This window comes from Sorghum bicolor, chromosome 1 (genome assembly GCF_000003195.3).
Source record: "Sorghum bicolor cultivar BTx623 chromosome 1, Sorghum_bicolor_NCBIv3, whole genome shotgun sequence".
Taxonomy (NCBI): domain Eukaryota; kingdom Viridiplantae; phylum Streptophyta; class Magnoliopsida; order Poales; family Poaceae; genus Sorghum; species Sorghum bicolor.
The window spans coordinates 13123597-13137891 of NC_012870.2; positions in this window are offsets into that span (position 1 = coordinate 13123597).

Genomic DNA, 14295 nt, shown 5'->3' on the forward strand with positions numbered 1-14295 from the left:
AGATTGGAGACGGAGAATCACATCGTCGGGCGCAGGTTTTTCCACTCGATTTGATCGATTCTGACGCGGGACTGACAGTGGAAACACGCAATGAATGCACTCACATGCCGTAGTAGTGATCCCCGTCCCTAATCACATCACAGTAGCCGGCATCAAGACAGGCACTGGTGGTGGCTGTTGCATTGCGCATGCAAGCTGCATGCACTCGCAGGAGAAGTTGACATGCATGTCGGTAGCTAGGCCTTGCAGCCGGCTTCTGCGTGTACGGCAAATTGGCGCATACAGTAGCTGGTTTGTTGCCGATCTTGTCATCATCATCAATCGGCACAGCCGCACAGTTACACAGAAGTAGGAGTGGTATGCACGGAAGTCGCGCGTGCTGCGACCACTAGGATGCTTGCATGTTCTTTTGCAAAGGCGGCAACGGGAATCATATATAGCAACCGTGCAGTGCCAGTGCATGCATCTCTTATCTCTACGCATCCAAGAACTCCCCTGGCGACAGCGATAGACTCGATCAACATGCATATATATGGGCATGACATTCTTGTTTGTAACTGCATACAGTATATGTAGTATGCAGAATATGGCCTTGTTTAGTTCACCCCAAAAAGCAAAAAGTTTTCAAGATTCTCCGTCACATCGAATCTTGCGGCACATGCATGAAGTATTAAATATAGACGAAAGCAAAAACTAATTACACAGTTTAGTTGGAAATCGCGAGACGAATCTTTTGATACTAGTTAGTCCATAATTGGATAATATTTGTCACAAACAAACGAAAGTGCTACAGTACCGAAATCCGAAATCTTTTCGGAACTAAACAAGGCCTATGGTCAGTTGAGATTCACCTGTAGTACGTGGTAAATCTAGACGCATGGGCGCATAGCAATAGCAGAATAAGAGTAAAAAAAAAACCAATGACAGCATGAGCATGACCATATGTGTCGCTACCAAACGGGTCGGCAGTTTGAGAACAAAAAACGTACTGCTGCTGTTTACTGTTGTTACTGACGTGCTGTATGTGGCATGGTCCCATGCGCATCAATGCAGGCTTCTTCGATGTTTCGATCCGGTCCATCACACTGGTTCTTGGACCGAAGGGAAGGCAGGCATGCGTACGGTCCAGATCTACTGAATGCGTGCATGATGGTCCAAAGCCCCCTGATATATCATGTCACACCTTCACCATGACCGTGCAACCAAGCAGTTACTACACTCCGTTATCTTCAATGCCGGAATTGTATGCTTGAGAAATCTGGATTGCACATTTTTTTATTTTTCCCAAAGAGACGAGAAAGATATATATTTTGCTAGAAACTTGATCGGACATGGTGACACCGTGTCACGGCCCTTCTTGTTCTTGTCATTCATCTATTTTCCCCCAGCTTGCATCGGAATGAAACAAGAGTGTTGCGTGCGTTGCAATTTGCATGGATGGTTTTGCAATGCTGCAACCTCCACCGCATGTATATGGCTTTGTTTAGTTCCACCAAAGAACCAAAAACTTTTCAAAATTTTTTATCAAATTGAATCTTACGACATAGAACATTAAATATAAATAAAAATAATAATTAATTACACAACTTATCTATAATTTAAGAAACATATCTTTTAAATCTAATTAGTCTACAATTAATCAATAATTATTAAATACAAACAAAGTTACAACAGTACTTAAAAAAATGCACCCCAACAACTAAACAAGGGTTTCCTATCTCTTTCTAGCTTGTACCATTATCGTACGTATGTGGTGCATGAATTGACCTCTCGACTCTCGTATGGATCCATCATCGTTCGAGTCGTATACAGGAGTACCGAGGGATCGAGTACGTACGTCCGTAGGCCGTAGCAATTAGTTGCATGCATGCGCGCGCCAATGCAAGACTGTTCATGCACGCATGCATGGATGCAAGTGGTGAAGTACCAGCAGAGCAGTAGTCAAGCATGGGTTGACCGTGACACAGTCACAGTCACGGACGGTCAAGAAGCGTACCTACAGGTTACGAGAAGGTCATCGTGCGCGTACAATTTGTGTGTACGAGATCGTGGACCTACTTCAGTGCTGAACGCTGAAATGCCGGGAGGAGCAATGCAATGCAAGCAAGCAGGCACGCGCAGCTACGTTGCTTGCAGGCTCGCGAGTCAAACTCGACAACACACGTCGAAGCCCTCCTAGCTACGTCTACCTCTGAGGGCTTGTGTGAGAGAGGTGAAGCCGTGAAGGCTAGGCAAGGTTTGTCGATTGTCCGGTGTATTTGAATCTTTTACCGAAGCATATTTAGACCCCGTTTGGTATGCTCTAACAGATTTGTAGCAGTTTGGCATAGTATTCTGCCAAATAGGGTGAAAAAGACAACACCTCCTCAAATAGAGCCGATAAACCGGACAAGATAACACCAGAGCCAAACCGGACAAAACGTGAGCACAGGATAGAGTTGAAAATAGGTTCTACTGGGTCCTTCTCACTCGGTGGGCTCAAACATGATCACGGTTGGATCTGTCATGTGGGTGTGTCGACGAAGACATGACCCGCACTTCTGCATTACTTCAGCAGTACTATTAATATTTTTCTCTCACAACATTTTAGCATAAGCATCAGTATCAGCTAAATTTCAGTAAAACGAAACGAACAGGGAGGAGAGTGGCTGTAGGAGGTGGGTTGGAGTGTGACGTGATGAGGGAGCAGGATGGACGGTGACAAGTGGAAGATAATAACCACAAAAATAGAGAGAGGAAGGGAAAATAAAGGAAGAAAAATAAGAGTTATCGAAGTTGTACAGCCAAACATGTTACTAAAACTGTTACAGGTTAACCAGTGGGGCTGCTCATGGGGTCGAAGCCGAAAAAATTACTCCACCAATGAAGCAGGTTTGTAGCAAATAGAATCTTAAATGTACATCTATCTTGCCTCGAGCATGTGTGTTCTATCATTTTGCTTACCATCTCAATCAAGCTAAGGTTGTGTTTGGCATGGTTCTGGCTCCTCTTGCAACTTGTACTGTAACAACAACGTTCAAAGGAAGTCATTTTCTCTCATTGGTAAATTGAATATTGAGCCTAGAGAAGCCACAATTTGTAGCTCTGCCGACTTATGTCCTTTAGTATTGTAGCGCGGAGCCAAAGTCCGAAGGAGCCCGACCAAATGGGGCCTAAACTGGCTCTCCAACCCTAGCAAGAGTGGCCTTGGCCACCCAAGCAAGACATGCAAATTCTCTATGTTTGTGTGTGTGTTTGTTGTGTGCGTTTTGTGCCCCGCTACTAGTGATAACCGGAGTTCTGGCTGACACGAGGCGGCAGCCTCGGATGCGCTTCTCCGTCCTGCTTTAGGAGAGGTAGTAGCTCTCTCCATCTGCGGCATATCCTCCACGTTGGCCGCTGCCCGACGCCCCCTGCTTGGCCTGCACAGCGCCATCGGCCAAGCTAAACCTCATGAGCTCTATCTCGGCGCAGGGAACAACGAGCTCGACACTGTGCCTTGAACGAGTGGTCGTGGCTCCGTCGTCCCCATGCCACATGTTTGCCTCTCTATCGAGGCCGAGGCAGGCCCCTTGCCCTCGTTGACTGCTACGACAACATCACAGCACCGTGGTAGAGGGTAAACAATGGAAGGGGTCTTGTGGGCCCCAACTGTTAGTGAGTGCAACTTGACTGTATATTAAAAATAGTGGCAGTGAAGGAAAGAGAAGAATTTGAAGAAACTGCAAGAAACACTAATGATATCGCTCATCAAACAAACCAAACAAGTTGGTCATTACCCTCACTATCTAGGTCTGTGAGGCTCATCGGGAGTTAGAGTAGACCTTGTTTTTGGGTCACTCGATCCGATGCCAAAAAATCAATGCAAATCACGCAATAAATTTTTACGCACCATCCAATCTGAAAAATCTAATCAGAATAGAAAAAACATAAAAATACTCCATCCCAACTAGAAAAGCTAGTGTGTTGAGCCGAACTTGGAGAACATTTTGATCCAACCATTTTCCCACTAGCGAACCCGATGAAACCAATGTTTTGATAAGGTGTACCATGGCAGCAACGACGATGAGAGGCTGAGGGGTTGATTGGTTGCTCTGACATTGGTGATACGGGATGGAGGGCCTGTGTAGGCTCGTTTCACGCATGATGGAAGCATGCAATTAGGTATGTTTGGTCGACAGGGTAGCTGCGTTGGTGGGCTAGGTTCTGGTGCGAAATCGAAGCAAGGTGAGCGGCTGCCGGAGATCGAGCACGCGACGGTGCTGCTCTGCTCGGTTTGCTTTGGTGAAGAACAGAGCACAGGTAACCTATCCTCCCGCCTCATCTGGGAGGATGGCCATGTCTCCTGCGCGACACGCGCGCCGCACAATGCCATTCCGGCTCACATAGGAAGCTCGATTTCTGCGTACGCTATGAGCCTGCACCAAGGGCCTCAAATGCACCATCGTGTGCATCGATTTCGTTTGACGCCGTGAACTAAACACAGCCACAGTGCATGATATGGTGTCGGATGACCCTTTGGATAGCTCCATCAGGGCTACCAATAAGCCCCTCAGTGACGGGGTGCACGGAGACGCAGAGGTGGCGGCGGACATGTGGGTGGTGTTGGCCAAGCGCGAGGCGACGAGAATGGTTTGGGCAACAGCTCAATTCCAACCATGGTGTTCGTGTGCTTTAGGCGGACAGGAAGTGAGGCGACTCAGTGCGAGGCTGGCCAGGGCTGGCTAGAGCCGGGGCTCAAGAGAAACGATCTATGAGGGGGTTCAATCGTGACCAGGCTAAAGGGATACGGATGGTGAACACTAGCTAGACCCTAAGCCACTTCGAGGAGACGAGACAGGGTAGAGGTTGAGTGGCGTATACCTGGCTAAAAGCAAGCATGTGAGAACGGTAATATTGAATCTTACGGTATCTATGATGTATTAAATATAGACGAAAATAAAAACTAATTATACAGTTTGCATGTTAACCGTGAGACGAATCTTTTAACTATAGTTAGTTTATGATTGAATAATATTTAACATGAACAAACAAAATTGTTAAAATTCAAAAAGTTTTGACGTCCCCCGGGCCGAACCGAGGCGAAGGTGGTAAGGAGATTGGAGAGGGCCCGGCCCGGAGCCGGTGGCCGCCTGACACGATTGAAGGATTGATTGGATCATGAGTACGTACTCACACTGCCACTCGGCGTCCTCGGTGACCGTGGCTCTACAGCTATAGAGCTACGGTGCGTGGTCACTGTGAAGGTGTGGCGGTGCACAGCGCCGCGGTCACTTCCTACGCCGGACGGACGCTGCATGCTTCTGCAAGGTGGAGTAGAGGCACAGTGGCGCTAGCGCTGCGAGGCGCGGCCGGGCAGGCATTGGGGCCCCGCGCGAGCCGCGGCGGCAGACATTGGGCTTTGAATGCGCGCGGCCGCGGCCGCGGCAGCGGCTATCCCAACCGCCGGTGGCAACCGCGGATGCTCGATCATCCTCCGTCGCTAGTCGCTACGGCGAGTACTGTACGCCGTACGTAGCAAATGCAGCCGCATTCATTCATTTGCCGTACAAGTACGAACGGGATTTCAGTCCGCGCCTAGCGCTACCGGCAGCAACAGCGCGGCGCGGCAAGGCAGCTTGCTTGCCCACGACGCACGCACGTCGCCTTGAGCACCACAGGCGGCCGAGTGCAGCGCGGGCGAGCGTGCCACTGCCCGTCCCCAGTGCCCAATACCCATGCCATGCGCCCGTGCCGGCTTCCGGCTACCTGACCTCCACCGGACTCCCGAACAGGCACAGGCAGCTAGCACCAGCAAAACCTTGTCTTATCCGAGCCTCCTAGCTGTTGCTGCCGGGCTGCTGCTCTGCTGTGCAGCAGATCTCGTGAGGTCACTCGCGCGCTCACGGCCGGGCACCGGGCACGCACCGCCACTGGGGCCCTAGGCACAACAGTGTCCGTCCGTGGAATGGCAGCACGGCCCGGCCACCCACCATGGGCACCGCCGCTCCGGGAGGGAAAAGCAGCCGGAGCCACGGGGTGCCGCGGGGGATGGGATGGGATGGGGAGAGAATCCAATCCCATCCCGTTACAGCAACAGCTCCAGCATGTCCGTCGCGCGCCCTGGGATAGGCTGAGCGTGCTCCGTCTGTGGCCATGCCGTCGACGCCTACTCGCCTGGGCATCCGGACCGCGCGCCTACTAGCTAGGCTACTACGATGTACTGTAATCCCATGTACGTACTACGTATGGATTCGCTATTGTGTACGGTGTATACGTTCTCTGCTACTCTAACCATTGATCCATGCCGCTACCCGCTAGGGCTAACCGGCCTACAGTACCTGTGTAGCCAAAATAAAGCTGCCACGGTACCGGACTACCGGTACGTACTTCTTCGTCCCAAATTAACATTTATAATGTCAACTGAGTATTACTTATTAATTATATTTCTATATAATATTTATTTGATATAATAAATATTTAAAATTTTTCTATAATTCTAGTTAAACTTAAGACTTTTTTTATCTAAAATTTTTAAAATGTTAGAACGAGGAGTATCACTTTTTACCGTTGCTACACTGAAAACGTTGCTAGTATAGGACGAAAACATGGTGCATGTGTCCGTACGGATTGCGATCAAACAATAAGGCCTTTCAATGCGGGTTTCACCGAAATTTAGTTTATATGGTTGCTTACATTGATTTATTATCGGAAAAATACTGCTAAATTAGTACGGAAGAACAGAGTTATGTGTTTTTCGTAAGAACTTGAACTGATTTATGTAACATCCATTATGATTCGAGTAAAAATCATACATTTCAAAAGGGTTCTAAGCGTGCATTTGGTAGAGTTCACCAGCTAAAACTACTTTCCCTCTAGCTTTAGCTTTCTGTGTGTAAAAGATTGTAGTGTTTCACGGACAAATCAAACGTGACATTTAAAAACAAACGGAGAGAGTAATGTTTCACATTATTTGTCCTGCACACATACCTAGATGGCGTAATATTTGAAGAATTATTAATGAGATCCAATCATTTGTGCGTGTTGAATAGAATATGTATTTGCTACTATATCCAATATAACATAAATCACTAAATTTTGCATTAATTTTCAAACCTTTTATGGCTTCTTGATATACAAACTGCACAAATATTTTCCAAACTGTAATGTACATAACAGGATGTAAGGACCACAAATCATAGCTCAATGCTCAGAATATGTAAAAAGCTTTAGCAAAGTCCAAATGACTCGATTTGAAACACATACCCTGCTATCTAAGTAATTTAATTTCACTCATACAACAAATTGAGAAGGTAGTTCCAAAATTCATACGTACTAAGGTTAACTTAACCATATCCATAAGAAGACCTTATTTCAAAATTCCCTGGTGCATCTTTTTTCAAGAAGCACTCAAAGTTTGAGCTATATGAGATATAGTCTGGAAACAATATCTATAGTTGACAAACATGATATTTATATAATGCAAATTAAGCAAGAAACACGCATCAGGATAATTTGCATTTCAACCACCATGGAAGAAAATGTGTCACTTGTCAAAGAATATATATAAAACGTGGATAAATCACTTGTTCACGCCAAACAGGTTACAATGCCTAAGTCAATGCAACAATGCAATATACTACTATAAGAAACAAGCTCTTCAGTTGTTGGAAATAATATGACCAGTGTATAATGTCAAACATCTCTCTACAACACTAATGACAATTATCATGTAATACCAGCAGTGTAAATAGTATAGAATTTCTTAATGACCACTTTAGAAAATGGATTATAGTATTTAACTGTAACAACAATATATGCACATGATTTCAGAAGGCAAAAAATAAAGAAGGAATTTATTTCAATCTTTGACAAATTCAAAAGGCATGCAAATTAAATGTGGTCACCTCTACTTATCTAAATGGATGGAAAGGGATATTGAAATAAGAGTATTTTGAGGTCATAACTTGCTTTGGTTAATCATGTAAGATCAAAGCATACAATGTTGAGGGTGTAGTCCTTTAATCATTGTGCTCATCACATTACTTTTTACTGATTATACGAACCAAAATGTGTGAACAAATATAAAGTGATATAGGTGATCACAATAAATTTTAAAAAAAGACAGCATGTTATAACTGACCATCCTAAAAAATGATCTTTCAGGTAACATAGGTGATGAAGGTACATGTATTGTCTGGTTAGAACTCAGAAGCACTCTGAACTAAAAATCATCAACCTAGATCAAGTGTAAAGTCTTACCATTTGCCTCCAGTACTCATAGTGATCTTGTTCTCTCAACCGTTTGACAACCTATCAATAATTAGTGAGGAATGTAAATATGTAACTTGTTATCCATAGTGGTAGAGTAAACTACAATTATATTCACTGGATAAAAGGTGGCACTATTAAAGGAAAAATAGGTAGCAGACATATATCATCAGTAACTACACATAGTAGCTTCTCACGAAGCAAACTGCAGATCCATTTCTTACTAATGACTTAGATGGACATGTTCTACATAATCCATAGGGTATGGGTATGGCCTCACCCTGTAAACAATACAAAGCGCAAAAACATCTTGAACAATTATTGCCAATAAATAATACCAATGCTCCTGAAGCACATAGAAATCCAAAGGATGGAACTGAGGCCTTGTTTAGTTCCCATCAAAATCAAAAAAGTTTTCAAAATTCTCCGTCACATCGAATCTTGCGGCACATGCATGAAGCACTAAATATAGACGAAAATAAAAACTAATTATATAGTTTGCCTATAAATCACGAGACGAATCTTTTGATCTTAGTTAGTCTATAATTTGACAATATTTAGCAAAAACAAACAAAAATGCTACAGTATCGAAATCCAAAAAATTTCACATCTAAACAAGGCATGAATTGTTCTGTGTGGCTCTTGGAGACAGAAAAGGAGGAATGGGCAGAAAAAAAAACCTGAATACGGATAGCAGAGCCAAAGCATGGGGGAGGAGATGCACCTATCATTCGATGGGATAGGCTTAAAAGATCCGTCTCAGAAAATACTTGCAATCTATCAAGTTAGTTATTTTTTTTATCTATATTAATGTTCTTGTATTTGTCCAAACATTCAATGAAATATGGTGTAAAATTTTATGATGATAACTAAACAAGGCCTCAGTTCACGGACTGCAATCCAAACATAAGAGGCACTGTGGTCTCTCCCTACACCGCAACCTCGCCACTGTGGTCTGCAATGCCCGCAAACGCAACTGCAAAAAAGGCACAACATTGCCGAAATACCAAAGCTGAATTTGTTGGGGAATGGCCGCATCCTTCCCCCTGGTGTCGTCTAAGGGTGCCCTTTAAGCCCAGGAACCTCCGACCTCAGGAGCGTCGGAGGATATCCTCCGCCCAGGGAACCTCCGTGCGATTGCGTGCGAAGGACCCTGAAAAGAGATTAATATTGGTAATTCGTCTTGTCCTGATCTGTGCAGGGACTGATACTGGCGGAGGCCCGCAAGCAGAGAAAGGAGCAACCTCCGACCCTCCCAAGTCCGAAGATGGCGAGGGACGTGGAGGATGCGAGGAACCTCCGACGCGTCCAAGCCGAGGAACCTCTGACAGAGACGCGTCGAGGGATCGGCGACCAAGCAAGCCAAGGAACCTCCGACACACGAAGTGGCGAAGGATCCTCGGTCAGGCGGAGGATCCGAGCCTCCGACCAGCTGAAGCTCTAGATAGAGGACGCGCGTGGGGTTTGTAGTGTGAAATTACGCAGATGACTTAGGGCCAGTAGACTGTAATAGGAGAATATGCTGGGATATTCCCCCACCGTCACGGGGTATTTTTGTAAATATCACTAGGTCGGTTTCCGAGCCCTATATAAGGGGGGATGCCGTCATTAATAAAGGAGAGAGGGCATTCATTGTACTCACCTACTGTTGAGCTCATTGTTCATTACCGTTCACCATCTCACGGCACCGAGTGGGAAGGTTCTCGATCCACCGTATTGCTGGGGAGAGCGGTGAGCATTTTCCCAACATTGGCGCCCACCGTGGGGCACGAAGGATCACCTACGATGGCTGGAAAGAGAACTAGCACCACAAGACCTCGGGCAGAGCCCCCCAGGAGGGGAAGGCCGAGAAGGGCCGTGCGGAGCACGTATGCGAACGTAGAGGGGGAAGGCTCTGAGGGGAGCAACCGGAGAACGAGCAGCCGGAGCCCAACCAGGAACCTTCTCCCGCCGCAGGCCCGGCACAACCCACGGCCACGCAAGAGCTCCAGCTACTGCAGACGCAGCTGCAGAACCTTCAGCAGGAGCGAGACCGAATCGCTGCCGCCTACGCAGCCAGCCAGGAGGCAGCAGTAGCTGCAGCGCAGGCAGCCGAGATCAGGCAGCAGCTTTCAATCCTGCAGGCGGAGATCCTTAGCATGCAACCCCCTCAGCCGACGGTCCAACCCCACTATTCAACCCGGCGCCGGTCCGTCGGTAAGCGCGCAGCTAACAAGTTACGGTGGCGCGCTGAGGAGCACATTGGACCTTCGCTCCCCCCTATCTGAAGGATTGCAAACCTCGCCTTGGCCGGCAACCAACAAACCAATCACGCTCCCTAAGTTCAACGGAAAAGCTGACCCCCGCCAATTCCTGATGAGTTTCGAGGCAGCTGTAGCCTCAGCCGGAGGGAACGAAACTGTAATGGCGAAATCCTTTGTGATCGCGGCCGAAGGAGATGCCTTGGCATGGTACTCGATGCTCAGACCCGGGTCGATCTACTCATGGGAGAACCTTCGAGACAAGATTTTGGCAAATTTCCAGGGGTTCGCAGTTGAATCACTAACCTCCACGGACCTGTTCCAGTGTCGCCAAAGTCAGGGAGAGGCACTGTGAGAATACTTCCAAAGATTCGTGCAGACCAAGGCCAGGGCACCCGGCGTGCCGGAAGAGGTTGCCATTGAGGCAGCTATCAAAGGTCTTTGCATAGGACCTTTCGCAGCTCACTTGGCCAGAGAAAAGCCAGCATCCATGCACGAGCTGTACCATGAGTTCGAAAAGTATTGCAGATCGGACAACGACTACCGCAAGAGATTGGAAGACCAAAACTCCCAAAAGAGGCAGAGCAATGACAGAAACTCGCAGAAGAAGAGCTTTAACCAAGATGAACGCCGGCCACAGCGAGAGGCTAGTGGACCGATGATGAATATTGAGCAACCAAAGAGTGATAGGCCGGAACACAACCGTCCACCGGCGGAAACGCGAAACTCGGAACGCAGACCCAATCAAGTCGGAAGAGGGGGCCGAAACGCAGGATGGCCAAAGAATCAAATCAGCGGCCACGGAAGCAATATTGCTTCTTCCATGGGGAGGAGAAGCGTCACTCCACCAGGGATTGCCCTGATGCAAAGGAAACTCAGGAGAGGATCAAGAGCAGGTCAGCTCCGCAACCTCCGACACCAGTTGCTCAACCTCGGGAGGTGAATCACACATTCCCTCAAACCTTCTACCATTCATATGTCGGAGGATCAAGCCAGCAGCACCCAGCTCCAATTCAGTCGAACGCGCTAGCCTCCTCTTACTATCCCAGCTTCCTACCAGCTTGGCGCCCAGCACAGCAGCCCGCGGATCACAATCTTCCACCAAACTATGTTCCTCCACGACCCTCACATATTACATACATCGAAACCCCGCAGCCCCGCCAGCAGTCACTACCTCCTCCCCCACACCAGCTACAGCTACTTCAAGCTACACCACCACCAAAAACCGAACCCCACCCTGATAATCAGATCGGCCCTCATACTCCCTTACCCACGATTGGAATGATCTTACCAATAGCTGGAGGGTCCTCAATGGAGTTCTGGACAAAGAAGCAGAAGAAGGATCACCTCCGGCTCGTCAACAACGTTGCAGTTCAAGGGCCGGTAAGATGCACTGATTGGTCCAGAACCCCAATAACCTTCACCGAGGAAGATCTGAGGTTAGAAAGCTACCCACACACGGATGCCTTGGTCATAACAACGAATATTGCGGGTTGGGGAGTGAGCAGGATCTTAGTGGATTCAGGAAGTTCCGCAGACATAATATTTGCTGGAACCTTTGACCAAATGAAGCTCAGCAGAAGCCAGCTCCAACCTTCGGAATCACCTTTGATCGGGTTCGGAGGAAAGCAAATACATGCTCTGGGGAAGGTCGCCCTGCCCGTATCCTTCGGCACATCGGAGAACGCAAGAACAGAGTATGTCACCTTCGACGTGGTAGACCTGCACTACCCATATAACGCCATATTCGGGCGGGGGTTCCTGAACAAGTTCAATGCGGCCGCCCATATGGGATACCTGTGCATGAAAATCCTGGCTCTGCACGGAGTGATCACAGTTCACGGAAGTCAAAAGGAGGCAAGGAACATAGAGAAAGCAATCTACAAGTCTTTCCGGAACATAAACTCCGTGGACTCCACGCAACAAGAAGCTTCCCAGCCACCAGACATGCCAAGGGGGAAGACGGACCTGGCCGATCAGGAGGAAACGAAATGTATCCCCCTGCAGGAAGCTGTTCCAGATAGAAAGGTCACGATCTCTGCCACCCTCAGTAGAGAGGAGGAACTCGAGTTGCTGGACGTGTTGCAAAAGAACCAAGATATCTTCGCTTGGAGTGCCGCTGACCTGCAAGGAGTCAGCAGAGACATCATAGAGCATTCGCTGGACATCGATCCAAGAATGAGGCCGAAGAAGCAGAGACAAAGGAAAATGTCTGAAGAAAGAACCTTAGCCGCGAAGGCAGAGGTACAAAGACTCCTGGACGCAAAGGTCATCAGAGAAGTCATGTATCCGGAATGGTTGGCGAATGTGGTCCTGGTCCCCAAGAAGAATGGCAAAATGAGAATGTGCATAGATTTTACGGATCTCAACAAGGCTTGTGTCAAAGACTCCTTCCCCTTGCCAAGGATAGATACTTCTGTTGACAAAGCAGCTGGTTGTCAGAGATTTTCACTACTGGACTGTTTTTCTGGATACCACCAAATTTGGCTCAAAAAAGAAGACGAGGGAAAGGCAAGCTTCACAACTCCATTCGACACGTATTGCTACACCAGAATGCCTGAAGGTCTTAAAAACGCTGGAGCAACCTTCTCCAGAATGATGGGGAAGGTTCTGGGAAGTCAGCTGCAGAGAAACATCATAGCCTATGTTGACGACGTTGTCGTCATGAGCAAGCGCAAAGAAGATCATATCAAGGACCTGCAGGAAACCTTTGTCAACCTCAGATCCGCCGGTCTGAAACTCAACCTAGAGAAATGCGTATTCGGGGTCAGCAAAGGAAAAATGCTGGGGTATATCATCAGCTCTGAAGGAATCAGAGCTAATCCAGACAAGACAAAGGCAATCATGTCAATGGCAGAACCTTCAAGCAAGAAAGAAGTGCAAAGGTTGACCGGCCGAATAGCAGCCCTCAACAGATTCATTTCAAGATCCGCAGAACGAAGCCTTCCATTCTTCAAAGTGCTGAGAGGAGGAGGCAAAACAGAATGGGGTCCGGAACAATCAGAGGCCTTCGGGCAACTCAAGAACTATATTGCGTCCAACCTGGTGGTAACTGTGCCCGAGCCGGACACTCCACTACTGCTGTATGTGGCTGCCTCCGAGCACGCCGTCAGTGTTGTTTTGGTACACGAAACAAACGACAGCAAGGGAACATTGCAAAGACCCATCTACTATGTGTCCGAAGCTCTATCAGGAGCAAAATTGAACTACACGGAGATAGAGAAAATTGCGTACGCAGTCTTGTGCGCAACAAGGAAGCTCAAGCATTACTTCCAAAGCCATGAGATCAAAGTACCCACTTCACAGCCATTGGGTGATATCCTTAGGAACAAGGAGGCTTCCGGACGTATAGGAAAATGGGCGGCTGAACTATCTCAGTTTGACATCACTTATGTCCCCAGAACCTCCATCAAATCCCAGGCCCTGGCTGACTTTATGGCAGATTGGACACCTTCGAACAAAGAAGAGGAGAAGGTAGTAGACCAGCCGTGGACGCTGTACACAGATGGCGCCTGGGGGCAAGCAGGAGCAGGAGCAGCAGCCGTTCTGATCGCACCATCTGGGCTAAAACTAAAATATGCTGCAAGACTCGAATTCAAAGCGACAAATAACATAGCTGAGTACGAAGGTCTCATCCTCGGACTAAACAAAGCTAAGGCTTCAGGAGCGAAAACCCTGCTCATCAAAACGGACTCCCAGGTGGTGGCAGGACAAGTGGAGAAGGAATACTTAGCACACAACCCCGAGCTGGCAAAATATCTGGCTGTTGTAAGGGGGCTGGAGAGAAGGTTCAAAGGGTTCACCCTGCAGTACATTCGAAGAGCCG